Source organism: Microcebus murinus, chromosome 8 (assembly GCF_040939455.1).
Source record: "Microcebus murinus isolate Inina chromosome 8, M.murinus_Inina_mat1.0, whole genome shotgun sequence".
In the NCBI taxonomy this organism is placed as follows: domain Eukaryota; kingdom Metazoa; phylum Chordata; class Mammalia; order Primates; family Cheirogaleidae; genus Microcebus; species Microcebus murinus.
Window position 1 is genome coordinate 63226445 of NC_134111.1, and position 24830 is coordinate 63251274.

Sequence of the window (24830 nt, forward strand, 5' to 3'; positions counted from 1 at the left end):
TGTGTGTGTGCGTGTGTGTGTGTCTGTGTGTGTCTGTGTTGAATTAGTTTACAAAACATCCTGGAAAAATTTTACCTAACCCATCTTTTAATAAAAGAGCCACGCTCAATTAACTATATACATCATAATTCTTATTTGATTCTTATTAATATGAAGCTATGATAATCAGACATTCCTTTTCATAATTAGATTAAGAAACTTTATCCCGTAGTTTTTAAATATTTTTTTTCATTTTCTTCATGACATAGTATATGTGTGTGTATATGTCATAAAATAATCATGTCTGTGTGTGTGTGTGTGTAGAGTATGGATTTTTTCTTAATATATATTTAAGTATATATGTCAGAGAAATAACCTTTTGAGAATAATTAATAATTTTAAAATAGTTGCACATATTTTAAAATATTTTATATAATTATGTCATCTAAAATCTAAAAAATTATTTATACTATAATATTTTATCTCATAATAGCCTTAAAGAAAATGCAGATATTTTTAAATATAATATTATGAAACAATACAAAATATATATTTTAATTTTTTAGAAACAGTTTTATCTCAAAACTTAATTTATTCTGAATATGTTTAATAAATCATTGGATATGATCAGGGAAGAAAATTATAAATTTGAAATGCATTTATCATTTTTTACAATATGGTAAATGTGTGAAGTGCAACAGTTATAACCCTGCAAACAGCACTAAAAGTTACATAATTTATCTGGGTGTAAATTTTCTCATCTGTAAACTAGAAAAGATGGATCAAATAATACCTAAAATCACTTTTATTTCTAAGACTTTGAATCAACAAATTTCATAATATTTAGAAATAGATAAGATATTGTGAGGATCATTCCATTTTTGGTAAATTAACATCAGAGCACAGAGAAATAGTTAAGTTACAATAATTCAGAAATAAAATGAAGTGCCCATAGACTACTGAAGGTGGTAAAGGCAACATAAATTAAGGAATATCATGTTTCTGAAGCAGGGTACTCCTGTTGACATTTTTATTATCTAGAATCATGGAAGAAAATTATTACATGATCTTTGATTTTAAGACTAGTAGGAACAAGGTCAATAAAACATACATACCTAAAAACAGGATACATATTAATTATTATTAATTATAGTTAAGAGAAAAAACTTATAAGAAACTGAGTTACATAAGTAGAGTTATAAGGAGATAGAAAATAACCAGAGGAATTAAATTGTGATGTTACAGAATATTATATTTTGAGTTAAGGGCTTGGTTTTGATTTGCTTTAGGGGGATGTTGAGCTGTACCTTTTCCGGAGCTGTTTTCTTAGGCCCATGAGAAGAAAAGTCAAATTAATACAAGCTCTACAATGACTCTTTAATCAGAAAACAAATATGAATATTCCTGGGTGAAAACTTTATTGAATTCTTATGTGGAGCTAGCATACTGCTCGGCGAGTCATCAAGAAACAAGCAGAAAGTATTAGGACTGGACCAAGAGATAAGAAATTCTAGTTCTGGTTCTTATATTTTCTGGCATGATCTTGCCAAAGCTTTTTAGGCTTGATGCTCCCATCTTGAAATTCAGAGCAAAATCTCTTCTACTATATATCAAGTGCTATACTTAATGGGGAATCTAATAGAAGTTATAGTATTTATATTTAAAGTATTGGTTAGGTACATAGGCCCCTGGTGGTAGTCCATGAAGACTTATAGATAATTTTTTGTTAATATCATCCATAAGCCTTATTTAGAAATAATAGGAAAATCGTATCTCAGTAATCTGATCCTTAAGAGTTGCCATTTTATAAACTTCAGAAGAAATAAATGGCACAAGGACTTCCAGGTAGCTATTCTGGGTATACTAAGTTATTCAGGGGCAAGTAAAAAGATAGATCACGGAAACTTCTCAAATACACATGGAGTCATGACAACAAATATTTGGAAAACTGTAGCAGAACTAAATGAAAATATTTCAATAATCAATGAGGCCATTCTGAGCCAGTGTGGCATTAATGAATACATTAATTTGGCCTCGTGTATAACATAATTATATGTATCTATATATTGTAATCATTCTCCAGAAGATATTGAAGCCACTTGCAATAATTTAAACAGTGGTAATCAAGCCTGTATTTTGAGTTACATAATGTACCAGTTGTGCTTTAGAGAGTTAAACAAAAATAGGATGTGCCCTCTATCTAGTTATTTACAGCACAGATTGACGAGCACAGAAGGAATCAAGTGCTAAATTTCTGTGTAATTAGCTGCCAACACCGTATCTAGATGTAATGATGAAGAGTACTGTCAATAAGGTTTTCTGTGGAAGTAAGAAAGAGTGTATATTGGCGTGGTGGCTCATGCCTGTAATCCTAGCACTCTGGGAGGCCGAGGCTGGTGGATCACTCAAGGTCAGGAGTTCAAAACCAGCCTGAGCAAGAGCAAGACCCCGTCTCTACTAAAAATAGAAAGAAATCAACCGGCAAACTGAAAACATACATAGAAAAAGATTAGCCGGGCATGGTGGCGCATGCCTGTAGTCCCAGCTATTCCGGAGGCTGAGGCAGAAGGAGTGCTTGAGCCCAGGAATTTGAGGTTGCTGTAAGCTAGTCTGATGCCACAGCACTCTAGTCTGGGCAATAGAGTGAGACTCTGCCCCCCCTCCCCCCCAAAATAAGAGTGTATATAAAATGATCAACAGTGACACGTTTTACATTTAGGAATCCTACATGCAAATTTGTGCCTATACTTAAGCCTTGCAGTCCCATGTAAGGCTTACAGCACCATTGTCTCTCAAAGGGAGTGCTGGTTACCATGTGACATGCACATTGACTCAGAATCAGGAGGAGGCAAACTCAAAAGTCTCTAGATTACTGTTTATATTGACTATGTTAGTTAAAGCAGACCAAAAATGTGGTTTAACAAATTTAGTTTCTACTGACCAAACTGACCACTTATTTTGAATTTGTGTGGATACTGCCTTGGAGCATAACTTAACCACAAGAACAAACAAAACAAAACAGAACACTTTTACATGAAATATATTAAAAATGGAACTTCCCTGGTGAGAGTGCAAGAATAAGGAGTCAAAAGAAAGCATTTTAAAAATGATTTATATGACGTATTTAAGTTATTGTATTGTGAATTAATAATTTCTCTGTGTTCTTAATTGTCTGAAAGTCATTATGTATACTTGGGAATAATTTATACAGTCAACAAAATTATTTGTAACCTATATTAAAAATTCACCAATAATTTGAGGAGATACACATAATTCTTATAATCCTTACATCAAAAAATTCTCCTAGCAAAGAAATCTGTTGACCTAATCTGTTATCATTTTACCTAGCAATTGCTGTTAGCATTTTTTAAATTACTTCCCAAAACAAACCAAAATAAATTGTATTTTGTAAAAAAAAAAAATCTGTATATAATGGCTGGGCAATTGAGAATGAATATGCAATTGTATATAACTAAAACCAAAGAGCCTATTTTTCACTCTAATTGTGAACACAATTATCACTGTACAGGAAAATATAATGTTGCTCTAAAAATATTTACAATGAATAAGAATTTGAAAAGCATAGAAAACTAAACTCAAAATGAGCAGTCATTATTTCAGGTCCCTATACAGATAAATAAAATTATTTTACAGCCAATACATAGTATTTCTTCTAGTATTTTATAATATGTTTTCTTAAGAGAATCAAATAACAAAAAAATAATTTGCCAAATATTTTCTTTTTTCTTTTATTTTCACTATGTTCTCATGGATTTGGATCTTCCAGGGAACTCAATATTATCCTACAGATATTCCTGAGTATTTGAGGGGTGATTATTGCTAGAATAAACAGCTAATACCGACAAACAAGCTGTGTTATGGACTAAGTAAAAGTGATTTTTAAAATACAACAGAATTATAAATGTTTTAAATGAGAGAACAAAATAAACTTCCTGAGGTTAAACACCTTCAATAGGGTGATCATGTGTCCCAGTTTTCTAGGGCAGTCCCAACTTACATTCTTATACTCAAAAGTATTCTGGGATGGATAAAAATTATACAGTATATGGTCAATCTGCCATATTTATCCATTTAGCACTGACAAATGGTACATAAATACTAAGAGTGAGTAAATGAGAAATTCATTTGGGAAACACCTGAATCTCCTTTCCCAGAAGAGTTTAAAATAGATATTATTTCTAGAATAGTTTTAGTTGGCATTGAAAATATGCCCCTTTTAATTCTGGATATGCATTTATTGTGAATTTTTTCCAAAATGCTTTTCATTTGCTGAATATCAAACTTGATCGTGAAAATAAAAAGTTTATTTACATTTGCTAGGCATTTGACTTAAGTAGCATTTGACTACAGGACCAAGTCCTATATTTTGCTTAAATAATATAATCATTAAGTTCTAAAGATGCCAAATAGTATTAATGTTTTTCCAGTACTATTTTTTTAGCTATCATCATATTGATATAACTTACAAAAGTATTATTAATTTATATTTTTTTCAAAAACTCAATCATGTTTAAAATCACTCTGTAAATACAGTGAAGCTTTAAATATAAAGGAATGTGGAATGATGTATAATGCATATATTAAATGATGATGCAATGTATTTGCCTCGGAATTCTTAAGACTTTTGAGAAAGTGTTAGAACCCTCTTCATATTTAGCTTTGAAGACTTGGGTATTTATAGTCTCATCCTGCCATCTAGTGTTAAACATTCTCAAATTACAAAGAGTTGCTCTCTAATCAGAATAAAAATGAAATTCTATCTCTTTTCTCTAATGTAAATTCTCAAAAACTAGGGAAGGTTTCTAAGAAAACCTTCTGATGCACAGATGCACTTGATAACTACGGATATAATGGGCAGGTACTTATCATAGACTATACAAATTTAAGCTTCTATATGTAATACATACATAAAAATAGTATGTGCTTCATGAAATATTAAGTGCAAAAGCAACTGATCACTAAATAAATGTTTAAATATGATATAAATTATTTAAAAAGTACAAATTAAAATAACATAATATTTTTGTCTTCCAATGTGTATGTGTGTGTATATATATACACACACACACATTATATATATGATTCAATCCTGTATATGTATATGATTTAAAGCTAGGCAACTCTGAAGCCATGGCTAGGCCAAAGTGGACTGATGCCTATGTATCTTATCAGAAATATGAAGATCTTCAATATCTCACAGCAGAGTGAAAAATATCTCTCACACCTAAAGGCTCTACTATATCCATTCATGAAAAATATTTGTTCTACCACTATATGTTAGAAAAAAAATCAATCATTAATTGTCTATAATCCTGCTCTGGCCTCATACATCTGACATTTGAGAGAAAGAGTATTTGGTACATACTAATTACTTCCAAGATCTATCTCTAGAAACATTTTTATCATCAAAAAGTAAGGTTTCTGAACAATAGTCATCCATTGACCATATATTAATTGATCATCTACATGTGCCAAGCATGTGGATAGATGCTGGTAATACAAAATTTGGTAATAGGAACATAGTCCCTGTTCTCAAGGAATATACTATCTGCCCTCAGGTGGACATTTAGAAAAAATACACTTATTTTTGCTCATATTGCTCTATATTTATATTGCTTAGAATCAATATCTTCAATAATTGAAACAGACCAGGAATGAGTAGATTAAATGGTAGAATGTAGGGATAACCTACCTCTTGTAGAAAATCATTTTCTCTGAAGATAATAATTATGCTGGAATTGAAAAAGGAAGAAATTATGAGTCTTTGCATAGATTAGAAAGAAGTGTGTTCTTGGTAGGGCTTCCCAGTAGGAGAGCTTGAGAGAAGGATTTGGGTGCCAGTGATTTATTGAGGTTTTACTCTTTAGATTTTAGAAAAAAGCAAGCAACAAGGGAGGGAAGGAAACAGGATTGGAAACAAGAATGAAGTGAGCAAGCCTGTGGTCTAAGTTAAAATTTGTATTTGACCTAATCCACAGGAGTTGGGCTCTGAAGCACAAACTGGGTTTCAGAATTGTCCTTCCTTGAAGCAAGAAGGTCTGTCTTAAGTTGCTACTTATTGGTTTGTCCTTGTTGAATCATCAGGGTATGGGGAAAATATTTTCTAGGGAGAGTGATTGCCATCAGCTGAGGACTTTTTTCTGAAGAAGGATACAGCTGGGAGCTGTTAGCAGTCAATATTCTCAGCAAATGAGAGATGAGTGCATCAGCTTAATAAAAGGTATATGACACCACTCCTGTGCCCAAGAACTCCACTTGGGGTCTTGAGTATTGCTGAACCCTGTCCATGACCACTGGTGTCTGCATAATTCTCCTGATGGCCTAATATGGGCCCACCAAACTTGCTGCTATCACCACAGATAGTACCTACTCACACACACCTGGGGACCTGGGGACTGGCCTGCCCATTCCATTGCAGCCACCACTAACACCAATTCCTGCCCACATACCTACCTGGCCCACCAATGCCACTATTGGCACCAGAGAAAGTCCCCTGGAGGTCTAAGCATCAGACTGTTTGGACCCACTTACATTGGTGCCCATGTATACCTACTGGAAGCCCAAGGACAGGCACTTTTAGCCTGCTGCTGCCACAACTGGGGCCTGAAGACTGACTCTCTTGGCATCCCCATCCCCAAGAAAATTTCACCACAGACTCCACTAACAACTGTAGCCTAAGCCACTGAGGAAATCTCAAATATCACCAATGCTATTTATAGCTAAAGAAACCATACAGAGACTACACTACTGCATACACTCACAATCAAAGCTAAAGTGTACAACCCAAACAATACTATAGGTACATTCTCAGAGAAATGTTTTCCCTTATGAAAGCCAATACAAAAAATTGGAAGAAGCAACTGTTAAACCAGATGCACAGATATCAGCACAAGAAACGTGAAAAAACAAGGACATATGATGCCTCCAAAGGAACACAATAATTCTCCAGCAACAGATTCCAATGAAAAGGAAGTTTATGAAATGCCAGAAGAGGAATTCAACCTAAAGGAGCTCAGTGAGATATACATGAACAGAGATAAACAATATAAAAAAGTCAGAAAAGCAACCCAATATATGAGTGAGAGCCTCACCAAGGAGAGAGATATTATAAAAAAGAACCATACAGAAATATTGGAAGTGAAGAATTCAATGCATGAAGTAAAAAGTATATTTGAGAGGAAATAATCTCAGAATTTTAAGACAGATTTTTTGAAATAACTAAAAGAGAAGAAAGAAAGGAAGAAAGGAAAGGAAGAAAGGAAGAAAGGAAGAAAGGAAGAAAGGAAGAAAGGAAGAAAGGAAGAAAGAAAGAAAGAAAGAAAGAAAGAAAGAAAGAAAGAAAGAAAGAAAGAAAGAAAGAAAAAAAAAAAAAAAAAGAAAAGAATTAAAATAATGAATAAGCCTACATGTTATAAGGGGCACTATAAAGTGACCAAATGCACAAATTTTGAGTATTCCAGAAGATGAAGAGACCAAGGAATAAAATGTATTCAGTAAGAGGATATAAAAATTCTAAATATATATATAATCAATACCAAAGCACCCAGATATATAAAGCAAATATTAGTAGATATAAATGAAGAGATATACTATAATACAATAATAGTTTGGGATTTCAATAACCCACTTTTAGCATTGGATAGATAATCTAGACATAAAATTAACAAAGGAACAATGGATCTAATCTTTACTTTTTACCAAATGTACATAATAGACATGTACAGAACATTTATCCAGCAGCTGCAGAATACATCAACCCATGGAACATTCTCTAGGATAGACCTTATTTTAGGCCACAAAACAGGTCTCCATAAATTTTTAAAAATCAAAATCATACCAAGTATCTTCTCAAATGAAAATTGAATAAAACTAGAAATCAATAATAAGAGGAACTTTGGAAATTGTACAAATAACATGGAAATTAAACAACACATCCCTGAATGAGCATTGGGTCAATGAAAAAATTAAGAAGAAAATAAAAATAAATTCTTGAAACAAATGGAAATGGAAACTCAACATACCAAAACTTCTGGGATATAGTAAAAGCAGTGCAAGGAGAGAAGTTTACAGCAATAAATGACTACATTAAAAAAGTAGAAAGATTTCAAATAAATAATCTTATGATGCACCTCTAGGAATTAGAAAAGCAAGAACCAGAGGCTGTGAAAGTCTTGTGTCTAAGGGGATGGGGATATGAAGAGAGGTTGGTTAGCAAGTGCAAGCATATATTAAATACAAGAAGGAATAAATTCTAGTGTTCAATAGCAGAATAAGCAGTGACTATAATCAATAACAATATATTACATATTTCAATATAACTAGAAGAGAGGACTTGAAATATTTCTAACACATAAAAATGATAAATACTTGAGGTGATAGATACCCTAAATACCCTGACCTGATCATTACACATTTTATACATGTATCAAAATATTAGATGCACCAAATAAAAATCAATAAATGTTATACATCAACTTAAAAAAAGTGTGTGGAGGGACACTAAAACAGAGTCTACTAAAAAGAGTATTACAGGTAAATAAAAGTTGTTAAAATGATGTACCTGGAGTGTTACCAGAGCTTGGAGACCAGTGAGCAAGAAGAGAGCCCCACATGAATACATGAGGACATGGAATGTAAGGCCACGTAGACTGTAGTAAGGAATCTGTATTTGACTCTGTGTGCAATGGGTCATATAACACTAGAAATCTTTGTTCTAGTGGTTCTAGAGGTTGAGGTAAGGAGACAAGTAAAAAATCTTTTCCTGGAAAATGTTTTTATGGGTTTCTGCAAGGTAGTAATTTAATTTAATGTCCACGGTGTTAACCATAGTCCCTTATAAACGATACTCATAAAATTCATTTCTCAAGGTATTTTTTAATATTCAGAAAATAAAAAATACTACACTTGAAGGACTCTCTTTTTGGATTAATTATAATGCATAAAAATTCAATTTTGGGTTATATTAATGGGGATACTGTCATATCTCACTTAATGATGGCAATACATTCTGAGAAAAAAATGTTATTTTGTTTTTGTGCAAACATCATAGAACATACTTACACAAACCTAGATGGAATAGCCTACTACATGCCTAGGCCACATGGTACAGCCTATTGCTCCTAGGCTTTATGTTACTGTACTGAATACTGTGGACAATTGTAATGCAATGGTAAGTATTTGTGTATCTAAACATAGCCAAATATAGAAAAGATACAGTAAAAATATGGTATAAAAGATAAAAAAATGGTGCAACCGTATAAGGCACATACCATGAATAGAGATTGTAGGAGTAGAAGTTGCTCTGGGTGAATCAATGATTGAGTGGTGAGTGAATGTGAAGGCCTAGGACATCACTACTTTAGACTTTATAAACAATGCACACTTAGGGTATGCTAAATTTATATAAAATATTTTCCTTTTTAAAATAAGTTAAACTTTGCTTACTGTAACTCTTTTAATTCATAAACTTTTAAATTTTTTAAAATTATTGTACTCTTCTGTAATAGCACTTAGTTTAAAACACATTGTATAGTTGTATAAAATATTTTCTTTCTTTATACTTTTCTTTTTTTTTCTTTTAAAACCTGTTTATTAAAGACTAAGCTACACACACATACACACTAGCCTAGGACTACACAGGGTCAGGTTCACCCATATCACCTCCACCTCCACATTTTGTCCCACTGGAAGGTCTTTGGGAGCAATAACATGCATAGTGCTCTCATCTCCTATGATAACAAATGCCTTCTTCGGGAATACTCCTAAAAACCCTTCCTGAGGCTATTTTGCAGTAACTTTGTTTTTAATATGTAGAAGGAGGACAGTGTAAGATGATGATTAAAACTATAGTATAATAAATACATAAACCAGTAGTAACATGGTCATTTATTATTATTATCAAGTGTTATGTACTATATGTAATTGTATGTGTTCTACTTTTATACAACAGGAAGTGCAGTACGTTCGTTTATATCAGCATCATCATAAACAGATGAACAATGTGCTGTGCTATGATGTTATGGACAGCTATGACATCACTTGGCAATAGAAAACTTTCCCCTCCATTATAATCTATGGGACAACGTCATATGTTAGGTCCATTATAGATCGAAACGTTATTATGTAGGCGATGATAATATTTTTAAGTACCTAACAATATCTAGTAGCAGTGCTGGGTCTCTGTTTTAATTTAGGGAAAGTTGAGGTAGAAAAGTAGCATTGTTGACAGCTGGCATTTTCCCCAGAAATATGCTGTACTCTTTTGACATTTTCTTTATTTAATTGTATGAAAATTTTATTTCCACTTTTTAGATGAGGGAACAGAATCTTAGTAAGTTTACACAACTGGAAATTGGCAGACCTGAAACTTGAAACTTAAGACGTTTGCATATTAATCTTGTCCTCCTTCTTTACAACATATTACCCTCAATTTTCCATTATTTGTAAAATATTTAATCTGGTAAATTATTTCAGATATTTTTGAAAGAAAACTATATGAACAATAAGACAAATTATACCAATTATTGGGGCTTCAGTTAGATAATTCCACATTGAGAAAAAGAAAATTGTGAGTATTAGTAAGATAGGAAAACACAGCAGAATGCTCAGCAAGTTTACATTAAAACATCAACCACTACTGTGGTTGTTTTTCTATTTTGTATTCCGGTTTCTGGATCATGTTTCCCAATATTGTTCACATGTGGATAATAACCTAGGTTTCTCAATATTTGGGAAGATGGCATGGGAGTGATGGTGCTCATTTTTTAAACTTTTAAAATTTCTTAGAAATATAAGAGATATTTAAATATTTAATATATAATATTTAAATTTATTATTAACTTTATTATTAAATTTAAATTTAAATATTTAGTATATAAATATTTAAATATTTTAAGATGAGTTTTATTTTAACATGAGTTTTATTAGAGAAATAAAAAGAAAAATTCACTGATTTTTTACCCCTTTTTACCCATGCTATAGAAGTTTCCATATTAAAAATATTAGTACCTCTTAGGCAATTATCACAGAAACAAATTATTATAAAATTTACAAAATTCTCTAATATATAATTATTTATATTTTCTTCAATCTTGTTAACAGTAAAACCACTATATATTTATGCTCATTTCTCATTTTATAAAATTACCTTAGGAGACAAATTTGCCTAAAACTGACTACTTTACTTTTTAATAGCCTCTCCTATTTAAATAATTGTTATATCTCAGAGACTTTATTCTAAACCTTTGAAACATTAATTATTCATTAAATTGTAATGCCAGTCACTAGCATTTTATTGAATCCTTATGAGGCAATAAACATTGTGCCAAGCCCTTGTATGCTCTCATTCATCTGCTCTCATTCATCTGCACAACCATTTCACAGACAAAACAATAGAGGGTGAGAGACATGAAGGTCTATTGAACTCAAATCTAAGTTGATCTACAACTAAATGCACACGAAACAATCACATTCATTGGGTGTCGGGCAGATGGGGGGGAGGAGGGGATGAGTATATACACACATAATGAGTGTGATGCACACCATCTGGGAGATAGACATGATTGAAACTCTGACTCAGGTGGGGCAATGGCAGTATATGTAACCTAAGCAGTTGTACCCCTATAATATGCTGAGATAAAAAAGAAAAAAGATTATGCTAAGTTGATATGAATACAAACCCTATATTCTTTATATTTGATTTGGCATTTGATTTGTCTTCCATAATCTGTAATGTATTCTTCATTGGCATCTGATGGTTTATTGGCATCCAGCAGAGATGAGAGAAGCTGTAGGATGCACTGGATTTTAAGGATTTTCTCAGTAACTAAATTCTGTGTGTTCATGTGAGGAAGAAAGATAAAAGGAATATGTAAACAGTTACATAAAAATCTTCTTAACATATAAAGCACTTAGATTTACAATTTTAAAGATTCTTCTCATTGAAAAGTGGCAGATATTTTGAGTAAAATATGGTAATTATTTCTTCATCTTTGGAGTAGCAATTTCTTGGCAAGCTGTATCATTTAGGTAGCTCACAGCTGTTCATATTTTGGAACTCTCTGGAAATTTCCCTACAATGATTTATAAATTTTGTGAAACATTGCATTGACAGTGGGGAGTGATTAAAAAAAGAAAGAAAGAAAGACTACTGGGAAGTCAAAGTTTTTGCTTTTTGATTCCAAAAATTGACTAAAAAGAAGGAAGTAGTAGTTTCCTCTGGTTTCTAACTTGAGAGCACCTACAACTTAGAAAGAGAGTTCTATAAATTTTTAGAAGTACACCCTTTGTGAAAATACAGATTATAGATTAAAACCCCAAAGACATTCAAGTTCATAACTGAATTAGCTGACGTTATCTCACAATTAATGAAGAACAGCAACACATCAGTAATGTCGACAGGAATGAGTTGATTTGGGCTACAATTAGGAATTTTTAAAATAATTTATTAGAATAAATTGTAGATTGAAATAAAAGATTGTACTAGAAAAATTGAGTTTTTGTTCTTAACTAAATTTGACTAACTCTTTTAAGAATTATTAAACAGTAATTCCACTACTGGACATATACCCAAAAGATCAAAAGTCACTTTATGAAAACAAGACACCTGCACTCGAATGTTTATAGCAGCACAATTCACAATTGCAAAGTTGTGGAAGCAACCCAAGTGCCCATCAATTCATGAGTGGATTAATAAAATGTGGTATATGTATACCATGGAGTACTATTCAGCTTTAAGAAACAATGGTGATGTAACATCTCTTGTATTTTCCTGGATAGAGCTGGAACCCATTCTACTAAGTGAAGTATCTCAAAAATGGAAAAACAAGCACCACATGTACTCACCAGCAAATTGGTATTAACGGATCAACACCTCAGTGGACATATAGGAATAACATTTGTAGGGTGTCGGGCGGGTGGGAGAGGGGAGGAGGGGATGAGTATATAGAAACACAATGAGTGAGATGTACAACGTTTGGCAGATGGTCACGCTTGAGGCTCTGATTCGAGGGGGAGGGGGAGCATGGGCAATATACATAAACTTAACACTTGTACCCTCATAATATGCTAAAATAAAAAAAATGAAAAAAAGAATGCTTAAACAAGACACTAAACACTTTCAAAATTGTTTCCAAACTTTTCATGAGCTTGAAATACCTTGATGAGTTAATATAAATCAGATGCTCATTTCTCTGGATATGAATATATGTTATATATACATATCCATATAAAATACTGAAGGAGAAAAAAGTTAACGATTACAGAAAATGTATTTTAGTCACAAACAAATGACTAGTTTGTTTAGTCAACAACCCAAATGTTTAGGCATTCAGAATCTTGTAAAGTAAGTTGAGACCCCTGTAAGTAGTAACCTGGAAACTTCCCATAAAATCTTTTGATATTTGGGAATTTATCAGGCACTAAAAAGGGAAGTTATAGGTGTAGTCAGTTTAGAAATGGTAAGCTGCTTCAATATAGGGTAGTTTTAAAGAATATAGAAGATTGATGTAAATGACAACCTTTTATACTAGAAGGGGTGTGGATATTACCAACAGAGCCTAGTCGATGTTGATTTTTGTTTATAATCACAGAACTTCTCAACATTTTTTGGCTTACCATATGTTGGTATTGGATGCTTTTAAATAGAGTATTCTCATAAAATCTCATAAAATAAGTGTGTGTGTGTGTGTGTGTGTGTGTGTGTGTGTGTGTGTGTGTGTGTAGAGGGGGTGTGTTGGGTGGGTTTCCTTTGCTGAGTACAATACACCATTTCAGCAAAGGAAACCTGTGTCCTTTTGTTCTATAAGAGTTCCCGCTCCCTCCCTTCCAATGTTCAAATTTGAACTGTCTTTACAATTAATAATAAATTATCCTGATTACTAGTTTTTGCTTTTGCCAGATCCCAATGTGGCTCAGTTATTGATCCCACCATTTACAAAATTTATATTTTAGTCATTATAAATGTTTGTTATAATTAATATTTTTACAAAAGACTGCATTATAGTATTATTTATCTTGATTACTGAGATATTTTTATGCCCTCTTAAATAATTTGCTTGAGGCAATTACCTCATTTGCCTTACTCAAGTCTCAGCCCTGCCAGTGAGATTCCAAGTTTCAGATAGTGTTTACACCACCTAGGATGACTTGTGAATCAACCCGGTCACTCAGAAAGCGGTATTTCTCTAAACATGGTGTTTGGATCAAGGCTGGCCATAAGACATCTGGGTCAATAAGCATGAAGCTGGGACTTTAATTCAATTCAAAGTTTTTTAGAAGACTGTACCCAAGGAGGATGTCGACCTTAAATTCTAGAAATTATCTTGAAACCCTGTGAGATTAGAGGCAAAATTCACTGGCTAACAAAATCAAGAAGCATAGATGGACTGAGTTATGATGACTTTACATGAATCTCTGAATCCATCCATACTAAAGTCAAATAATGACAGTCTTTTTAGTTTTGTTATTCAATATCTCTGCTTTGTTTTGAACTAATTGCGCTAGGATTTTAACAATCCTAGCACAAACTGATAAGGAAATTTTATTTATTGTTTTATTTATTATATTATGTTCTATGGTTAAAATCCCTCTTTCTTCTCTCTTTCTCTAGTAAAATGAATCACAACACACCACTACTATCCAAATCCTCTCTTTAAAAGTGCTGTGAATAATTCTAGCCCAGGAACTATCTAAGTAGTTCAGAGACTGGGCCTGAGGGACTGACAAGAGCAGGGTTTTCTGTTCTATATAGCAGCATGCAGGAATAGCAATTAAGATGCATCCAAGCTAAAGTCCTTAACAAAGAACTGAAAGACTAAATACAAGTCTGGAAAAACTAAATACAAATGCTATTTTTATAAAACTAGATAAGAGCAGGAACAGCTGATGAAAGAATCAACACACCCCCTAAATATTAAGTAGCCAATTAATAGTTGGCTATTTCAGTGTCATTTTCTTCCTGCTTCTGGTATAAAGATGGGTCAGGCTGAGTACAATGGTAAGGATCAAAAGTTATTTATATAATGTATAGTTATATGATATATGTGTAAATATACATGTTTATATTTATATAATTATATATGAAATAATTGGTAAAAATACATGTGTAGCAAAGTAAATGTAGAATGTATGAATTGTTAAGGCATAGCATACTGATTTGCTTGACAAATAAGAAATAATACATGGATGTGTACTTGAAATTAAAAAGGAATTATTAGAAAATTCCAATTTAATAACTATATCTTTCAGTTAACAAAGAGCACTAAATTATTTTCTATGTAGTAACAAGTTCATGAATACAAAAATCAGACTTTATTATTTAGGGTACTATATTTTACTTCTTATAATGTAAAAAATAAAATCATTTGAGTAGTTTTCAGCATGACATGTTAATTTTGAATACAGAGAATAAACAAAGTAGGTAAATACACATATATACTATATAATGTAATTTTATATAAAATTCACAGTTAAATGCATTTGATTATGCAAAATGAAGGAAGACAATACTATCAAGAACTTCCCTTTAAAAAACACAGTAGGAGAGAGAAAAATGGCGGAGTAGGGGTGCCCTCCTGGCTCTCTGCTCCCAGAGCAAAAAATGAAGAAAGCGAATAGCCACACTCCAGCGATCTGCACTTCCACGAGACCAGCTTTTCAGGCCTGCAGATATCCAACAGGAAACGGAGGGATAAGACCATTTACAGCCTAAAGCAAAGGTGAACCGATCATTCTTCCGCAAAACTTGGGGATTCGGAGGCACACATCAGGGAGGGAGCGAGGCGCGGCTTAAGCCGCTGCCAGCGGGCAGTGGCGCCAGCCCTAACCGGCACTGAGAAACACCCCTTCCTACACCGAGCTCCACTTCCACGTAGGCCAGGAGGTGCCTGAAGCTGGTGAGAAGTGGCAGCGTGGGACTAAGCTGTGTGGAGAGAAGACTAGAGCAGGGAACGCGCTGAGTTCTCCAGAGCACACAGCGGCCACAGTTTAAGGTGGGAGAGGGTCCGCGCGCAGCAACCGCTCTCCCCGCAGCAGGATCCAGAGCCCGCTCGGGCATCTCCCTGCAAAACACTCCCAGGTCAAAGTTAAGGGGAGTTTACACAGCAGGAGGCTTTGACTTTGGATATGGAGGAGGTTTGGGATAGCACTAAGAGGTCAGAGTGCGTAAAGTTAGACTCCTTGATCCATTAGGACCCCCCTCCCTCTGCCCCTCCGGCACTGCTCCGCCCCTGCATTCCGGTGCTGACTCGGCATTCCAGCGCTGACTTGGGCTCGGGGTTTGGAGAGGAGGCACAGAGAAAGCGCTGGTACTCGCCGCTGCTCCACCAATTTGATATTGGACCGTCACTTGCTGCACAAGGGGCACTGACTCTGTGTTCAGAGAGTGGACCCCTGCCTGGACGGGGCAGAGCTACAGGGGAGATTGCCCTTGGCGGATTTAAGGCAGAGAAAGGTTGCCTTCCTAACTCTCCTGCGACCCGGAGCCCCGCCCTGGGCTCCAAAGTCTCTGTCCCAGCCGTGGGGGCGGAGCTGAGATAGAAACTGTTCTCATTCCTGCCGCTTATCTCCACCTGGGTAATTCAAGAGACAAGAGGCAGGGATAGGTGGGTCCCATTGATTGCCTGCCTGCTTTTGGTCAGTCTCACCCTGCACAGGTCCCCCACGCGCTGTGCCCAGAGTGTGGAGCCCGCCTGGGCAAAGCTGGGCCTTGCAGGAGGCAGCCGTCAGTGGTTATAAGGCAGAGATATTTTACGACCCCCACATCCGGGGATTTGGGGCTAGGCCTTTGGCTCCAAAGTTTGTATCCCCGCCTTGGGGGTGGAGCCGAGATAGACACTGCTCCCATTCCTGCCGCTTATCTCCACCTGTGGAATTAAAGAGACAGAACAAGGGGCCTGTTGGGTCTGGCTTCAGGACAATCTCTCACTGCACAGGTCTCCCGCGCTCTGTGTCCAGAGTGCAGAGCCCGCCTGGGCAGGAGATACCCTCGAAGGAAGCTACCCTTAGCTGCTATAAGGCAGAGAGTCTTTACATCTACCACCGTCCTGTTCCTTGTGGCTGAGCCTTGGCTCCAAAATCTCTGCCCCTTATCTCCACCTGTGCAATTAAAGAGACAGAAGACGGGGATCCCTGGGTTTGGCTACGGGCCTGCTGGCTTCAGGACAGTCTCTATCTGCACAGGTCTTCTGCACTCGGTGTCCAGGCCCTGGAGTTTGCCTGGGCAGGGCCAAGCCTTGTAGGAAGCAGCCTTTGGTGAATACAAGACAGAGAGACGTTACAACCCACACACTCTAGTGACTTGGGGCTGGGCCTTCCGTTCCAAAGTCTCTAGCCTCGCCTTGGGGGTGGAGCTGAGATAGGAACTGCTCCGGTTCCTGCCATCTATTTCCACCTGTGTAATTAAGGAGACAGAAGACGGGAGGCCGCCGGTGCAGCCCGGACACCAGCAGGAAGGGTAGGGTAATTGGCTGTTTCCCCTCCACTACATCTTGGACTGTTGGCTCCCCAGCGGGTTGAGAGACCTGCAGACACCACCCCAGCAAAGGCTGCTGACAGAGAGCAACTCCACCTACTGGCTCAGAAACTAAACAAGACGTGTGAATACCCAAATGAAAACCTAAAGGAAAGAAACAAAACTGAGCAAAATGGGAAGAAATCAGCGAAGGAACTCTGGAAATATGAAGAAACAAACGGAAAACACACCCCCAAAGAGGAGCACCAGCCCCTTAGAAACAGACAACAATCAAAACCTGGCAACTAAAATGACAGAAGAAGAATTTCGAATGTGGATCATAAGAACATTCACTGACCTGCAACAACAACTCAATAACCAACACAAAGAAACCACAAAAAGCCTCCAGGAAATGGAACAAAGGTTCACTAAAGAGATTGACACAGTGAAGAAAACTTTAACCGAAGTCCTGGAGATGAAGAATGAACTCAGGGAATTACAAAATACTGTGGAAAGTCTCAAGAACAGGGTAGATCAAGCAGAAGAAAGAATCTCAGAGATTGAAGATAACACTTTCCAATTAAATAAATCAGTCTCAGAAATACAGCAGAGAAACAAGAGAAAAGACCAAAGCCTACAAGAGCTGTGGGATTATGTGAAAAAACCTAACATGAGGGTCATAGGGTTAGCAGAAGGGCAGGAAGACAACACTGAAGGGCTGGACAAGCTTTTTGAAGATATAATAGAGGAAAATTTCCCAGGCCTTGCTCAAAATCTCGATATACAAGTTCAAGAAGCCCAGGGGACCCCTGGGAGATTCAATGCAAACAGGAAGACGTCATGTCATGCAGTCATCAGACTGACCAAAATATCAACTAAAGAGGCCCTTCTAAGAGCTGTAAGAAGAAAGAAGCAAGTAACCTACAAGGGAAAGCCAATACGAATAACACTAGACTTCTCTAATGACACTTTACAAGCAAAGAGAGACTGGGGCCCCATTCTCACTCTTCTGAAACAAAACAATGCCCAGCCTAGAATCCTATTCCCTGCAAAACTAAGCTTCATATGTGAAGGAGAAATAAAGACATTCCCAGACAAGCAAAGCCTCAGAGAATTCACCAAGACAAGACCAGCCCTAGAAGAAGTACTCAAAACAGTGTTACACACGGAACACCATAATAGAAACTCACGGATATAAAAAAAACCAACACCCAAAGATTAAAGGCCAGATATCTCTATGGATCAAGAGAGAAATCAAAGCAACAACATCCAACCCAACAGAATGAACAGTAATCTACCTTACCTATCAGTTCTCTCAATAAATGTGAATGGCTTAAACTCTCCACTCAAGAGACATAGGCTGGCTGAATGGATAAGAAAATACAGGCCAAGTATATGCTGTCTTCAGGAAACACATCTAACCTGCAAGGATGCATATAGACTAAAAGTAAAAGGGTAGAGATCAATATTCCAGGCAAGTGGAAGCCAAAAGAAGGCTGGCGTGGCTGTTCTAATTTCAGACAATTTAGTTTTTAAAACAACAAAAGTTGTGAAAGACAAAGAGGGTCATTACATAATGGTGAATGGCACAGTTCAACAAGAAGAGATAACAATTTTAAATATATATGCACCCAACTTAGGTGTACCCAGTTTCATAAAGCAAACCTTACTGGATCTAAGCACATGGATTAATAGCAACTCCATAATTGCCGGAGATTTCAACACCCCACTGACGGCTCAAGACAGATCCTCCAAACAGAAAATTAAAGAAATAATGGACTTAAACAAAACTCTAGAACAATTGGGCCTGACAGACATCTACAGAACATTCTACCCAAAATCCACTGAATATACGTTCTTCTCATCAGCTCATGGGACATTCTCTAAGATTGACCATATCCTAGGACACAAAGAAAATCTCAAGAAATTTAAAAAAATAGAAATCATACCATGTACCTTCTCAGATCACAGTGGAATAAAACTAGAAATCAACCCTAACAGAAACACACATTTCTACACAAAAACGTGGAAATTAAACAACCTCCTACTAAATGATTTCTTCGTAAATGAAGAAATCAAGACGGAAATAAAAAACTTCTATGAAGAAAACGACAATGGAGACACAAGTTATCAACTCCTCTGGGACACAGCTAAAGCAGTTCTGAGAGGAAAGTTTATCTCCATAAATGCCTATGACCAAAAGTCAAAAAGATCACAAATAGACAATCTAATGAAAGGACTCAAAGAGCTGGAAAAAGAAGAACAGATCAACCCTAAACCCAGCAGAAGGAGTGAAATCAACAAGATCAAATCAGAACTAAATGAAATTGAAAACAGGGAAGCTATTCAGGAGATTAACAAAACAAAAAGTTGGTTCTTTGAAAAAATAAACAAAATTGACACGCCACTGGCTAAGCTAACGAAAAGCAGAAAAGAGAAATCTCTAATAAGCTCCATCAGGAATAAAAAAGGAGATATCACAACTGATCCCAAAGAGATACAAGATATAATTTATAAGTACTACAAAGATATTTATGCACACAAACTGGAAAATGTGGAGGAAATAGACAAATTTCTAGCAACACACAGCCTCCCTAGCCTCAATCAGGAAGAAATAGATTCCCTGAACAAACCAATCTCAACAGCTGACATAGAAACAGCAATTAAAAATCTCCCTAAAAAGAAAAGTCCCGGTCCAGATGGCTTCACACCCGAATTTTACCACACTTACAAAGAAGAACTAGTACCTATCTTGCAGAAACTATTCCACAACATCGAGAAGAACGGAAACCTCCCCGACACCTTTTATGAAGCGAATATTACTCTGATACCAAAACCAGGAAAGGATGCAACAAAAAAAGAAAACTACAGACCAATATCCCTAATGAATATAGATGCAAAAATTGTCAACAAAATCTTAGCTAACCGAATCCAGACACTTATCAAAAAAATAATCCATCATGACCAAGTGGGCTTCATCCCAGGAATGCAGGGATGGTTCAACATACGCAAATCTATAAATGCAATTCACCACATAAACAGAAGCAAAAACAGAGACCACATGATTCTTTCAATAGATGCAGAAAAAGCTTTTGACAACATTCAACACCCCTTCATGATACAAACACTGAAGAAAATAGGCATAGAAGGGACATACCTAAAAATGATACAAGCCATTTATGACAGACCCATAGCCAACATCATACTGAATGGGGAAAAACTGAAAGCATTCCCACTTAGAATTGGAACCAGACAAGGCTGCCCACTATCTCCACTTCTATTCAACATAGTACTGGAAGTCCTGGCTACAGCAATCAGACAGGAAAGTGGAATTAAATGTATCCAAATAGGGCCAGAAGAGATCAAACTTTCACTATTTGCTGATGATATAATATTATATTTAGAAAACCCCAAAGGTTCAACCAGGAAACTCCTGGAACTGACAAATGAATTTAGCAAAGTCTCAGGATACAAAATCAATACACAGAAATCAGAAGCATTCATATATGCCAACAACAATCAAATCGAGAACCCAATTAAAGACTCAATACCCTTCACAATAGCAACAAAGAAATTAAAGTACCTAGGAATATACTTAACCAAGGAGGTAAAAGTCCTCTACAGGGAGAACTATGAAACACTGAGGAAGGAAATAGCAGAGGATGTAAATAGATGGAAATCCATTCCATGCTCATGGATCGGCAGACTCAACATCATTAAAATGTCTATATTACCCAAACTGATCTACAGATTCAACGCAATACCTATTAAAATCCCATCAGCATTCTTCACAGATATAGAAAAAATAATGTTACGCTTTGTATGGAACCAAAGAAGACCATGAATATCAAGAGCAATTCCAGGCAACAAAAACATATTGGGACGTATTAATATACCAGATATGAAACTATACTAAAAAGCTGTTGTAATTAAAACAATCTGGTATTGGCACAAAAATAGGATTATTGTCCAGTGGAACAGATGTGAGAATCCTGATATAAAACCATCCTCATATAGCCATCTAATCTTTGACAAAGTAGACAAAAACATACTCTGGGGAAAAGAATCCTTTTTCAATAAATGGTGCTGGGAATACTGGATAGCCACTTGTAGAAGGTTAAAACAGGACCCACAACTTTCACCTCTCACAAAAATCAACTCATGCTGGATAACAGACTTAAATCTCAGGTATGAAACCATTAGAATTCTAGAGGAAAATGTTGGAAACACTCTCCTAGACATCGGCCTAGGCAAAGAGTTTATGAAGAAATCCCCAAAGGCAATCAAAGCAGCAACAAAAATAAATAAATGGGACATGATGAAACTACAAAGCTTCTGCATAGCCAAAGAAACAGTCATGAAAGTAAACAGTCAACCTACAGAATGGGAGAAAATTTTTGCATCCTACGTATCCGATAAAAGGCTGATAACTAGAATATACTTATAACTCATGAAAATCAGCAAGAAAAAAATCAAATAACCCTATTAAAAAGTGGGCAAAGGACTTGAACAGAAACTTTTCTGAAGAAGACAGAAGAATGGCCAACAAACATATGAAAAAATGCTCATCATCTCTAATCATCAGGGAAATGCAAATCAAAACTACAATGAGATATCACTTAACTCCAGTGAGGATGGCCTTTATCAAAAAGTCTCCAAATAACAAATGCTGGCATGGATGTGGAGAGAGAGGAACACTCCTACACTGCTGGTGGGACTGCAAACTAGTTCAACCTCTGTGGAAAGCAATATGGAGATACCTTAAAGCGATACAAGTGAATCTACCATTTGATCCAGCAATCCCATTGCTGGCCATCTACCCAAATGATCCAATGACACTCTACAAAAAAAGACACCTGCACTTGAATGTTTATAGCAGCACAATTCATAATCGCAAGGCTGTGGAAACAGCCCAAGTGCCCATCAATCCAAGAATGGATTAATAAAATGTGGTATATGTATACCATGGAGTACTATTCAGCTCTAAGAAACAATGGTGATATAGCACATCTTATATTTTCCTGGTTAGAGCTGGAACCCATATTACTAAGTGAAGTATCCCAAGAATGGAAAAACAAGCACCAGATATATTCTCCAGCAAACTGGTATTAACTGAGCAGCATCTAAGTGGACACATAGGTACTACAGTAATAGGGTATTGGGGAGGGGGGAGGGGGGGCGGGTATATACATACATAATGAGTGATATGCACACCATCTGAGGGATGGTCATGCTGGAAACTCAGACTTGGAGGGGGGAGGGCATTTATTCAAACCTTAAAATCTGTACCCCCATAATATGCCGAAATAAAAAAAAAACACAGTAAAAATAACATTCATATGCATTATACATTGCAAATCATCTCAGTATATGTCTTTCTTAACTGAGTAATGAACTGATGAACTCAGTAATTATTGTTGGAGAAAGCAATCAGTTGATGCACCAATGTGCTGTTTCTATGTCCTTGGTGGCAACTTGCCACATGACCTAAGGAGATTTTGCTACTTATTTAAAACTATTACTATTCCTAAATAAATGACAACAGAGCATATTTCACAAGGGCTTTTGATTTCTAAAAATCTCAAATACTACAACAAAGACCCAATTTAAGGCAATTATTTATGTACTGAACATTTTAAATCAAGATATAAAATTTTCCTTAAGGTAAACAAATTGACAGTATTCGGTAGTAATCTGAATATCTTATGCCATAGTCGAAAGTAATTTGGAATCATATGTTGGGACTTTTCATACTCCATCTTGAAACAAGTGACTCTGTAGCTGACAGCAGCTACACCCCGACTTCATATGAAATGCCTGGAGGGGATCAGATTTTTAAATAGGAAATCAGCATAAAATAAGCTGAGTAATTAAGATTATATTCAGTGAATAGTGACTGCTCTTCACTAAACTGAAGTAGCCATGAGAGAGAAACTATGGTTGGTAAATCCAAAAGTATATATCAAAATTAAATTGTGGGGGTGAGGGTTGTACAGTTAAGTACCAACAAGTGAGTCTTGGGGGGATTTTGAGTAGTGGAGAAATATAAGAAATTTCAAGGAATAACTCAATAATGATTTAAATGATACAGTAAAGAGTAAAAAGCCTAGGGTTTGGATGAATCTTTTGAAGAAGGAAATAAGATTTGGAGACTGATTAGAGGTGGTATATGAGGGGAAATGAAAGAAAAATTGAGTTCAAACTTTCAAGACTGAGGAACAGACAGAATTATAATACTATTGTTAGAGAGAAGTCATGAAGAGAAACCAAATGGATGAGGTGATAAGTTGTTTCTAAATGACAAGTTCAGATTTAAATGGGAAATTTGAGGTGAACACCACAGAAATCAATGTCTCAGAGGCTGTTGAGATGCCAGACTGCACACGGCTCAGCAGAGAAAGACACAGGTCTGGATTTAGTAAATTAACTACAGAGAAGTGTTAAGCCCAAGGGTGAATAGCACATGGGTTTTCTAGTAGAAATTTCCTTACTAATAATTTTCTCTTCTATAGAAATAACATACTTTTTTGAGCATAATTTACTAGTTACATAGTGTGCAAAGCCTAATGATAAATGAGTAAATTTGAGCAGGTTTAATTATTCTTACTATTTTTAGTAAGAGAAAATTTTGTCAAGCAATAAAATTAGGAAGTGCATATTAAAAAGTGTCTTTTGATTGCCATTAAAACATTTCTATTTCATAAAGTTTCTTCTTCTTATGAGATATATTTAACACATAATTATTCAATTATTTTGACTGACAGTATGGCCTATAATCAAACAACAAAAAAAAGTTAGACCAATCCAAATCAGGCAGGCACATGAAGTAGAGTTGACTGTCCTTTGTTCAAAGAGAGTTTGGATCAATATTGATGGAAGTATTGGTTGGTACAAAAAAAGATAAGTATAATCTAGGGAGGGAAGCACAAAATAGGATTGTATTATCAACAAGTTCCTTCCAAATGCACAATTGAGTGATCTTTATCAGAAGCAGGTGTTTGTCACCATTTCAGATGTGAAATCCAAAAAGTACTTGTCTGTTAATAGCTGTATTTCTTAAGGTGGTCACAGGCTATAAAGGAGATCATCATACATATGATCATAAAAAAATAAGGGAAATGAAAAAGTGGACTATTTGATGTGGCCAGCAGTTTGATAATTTGTAGTTAAATGACAGCTAAAAAAGGATCAAGAGAATAGTAAATTCACATTAGCCAGTTAATAAATTATAGACCTAGAACAAGCAATTTGGCCAAGTTAGAAAAGAAACTCTGGTGCAAATGTATTACTAGCAAGTACCATAAGCATAGAAAATTGCTTCATGAACACATCCCTTTAAAGTATTTTAGCAAAGGAAAAAATAGAAAATCATAGTGAAACA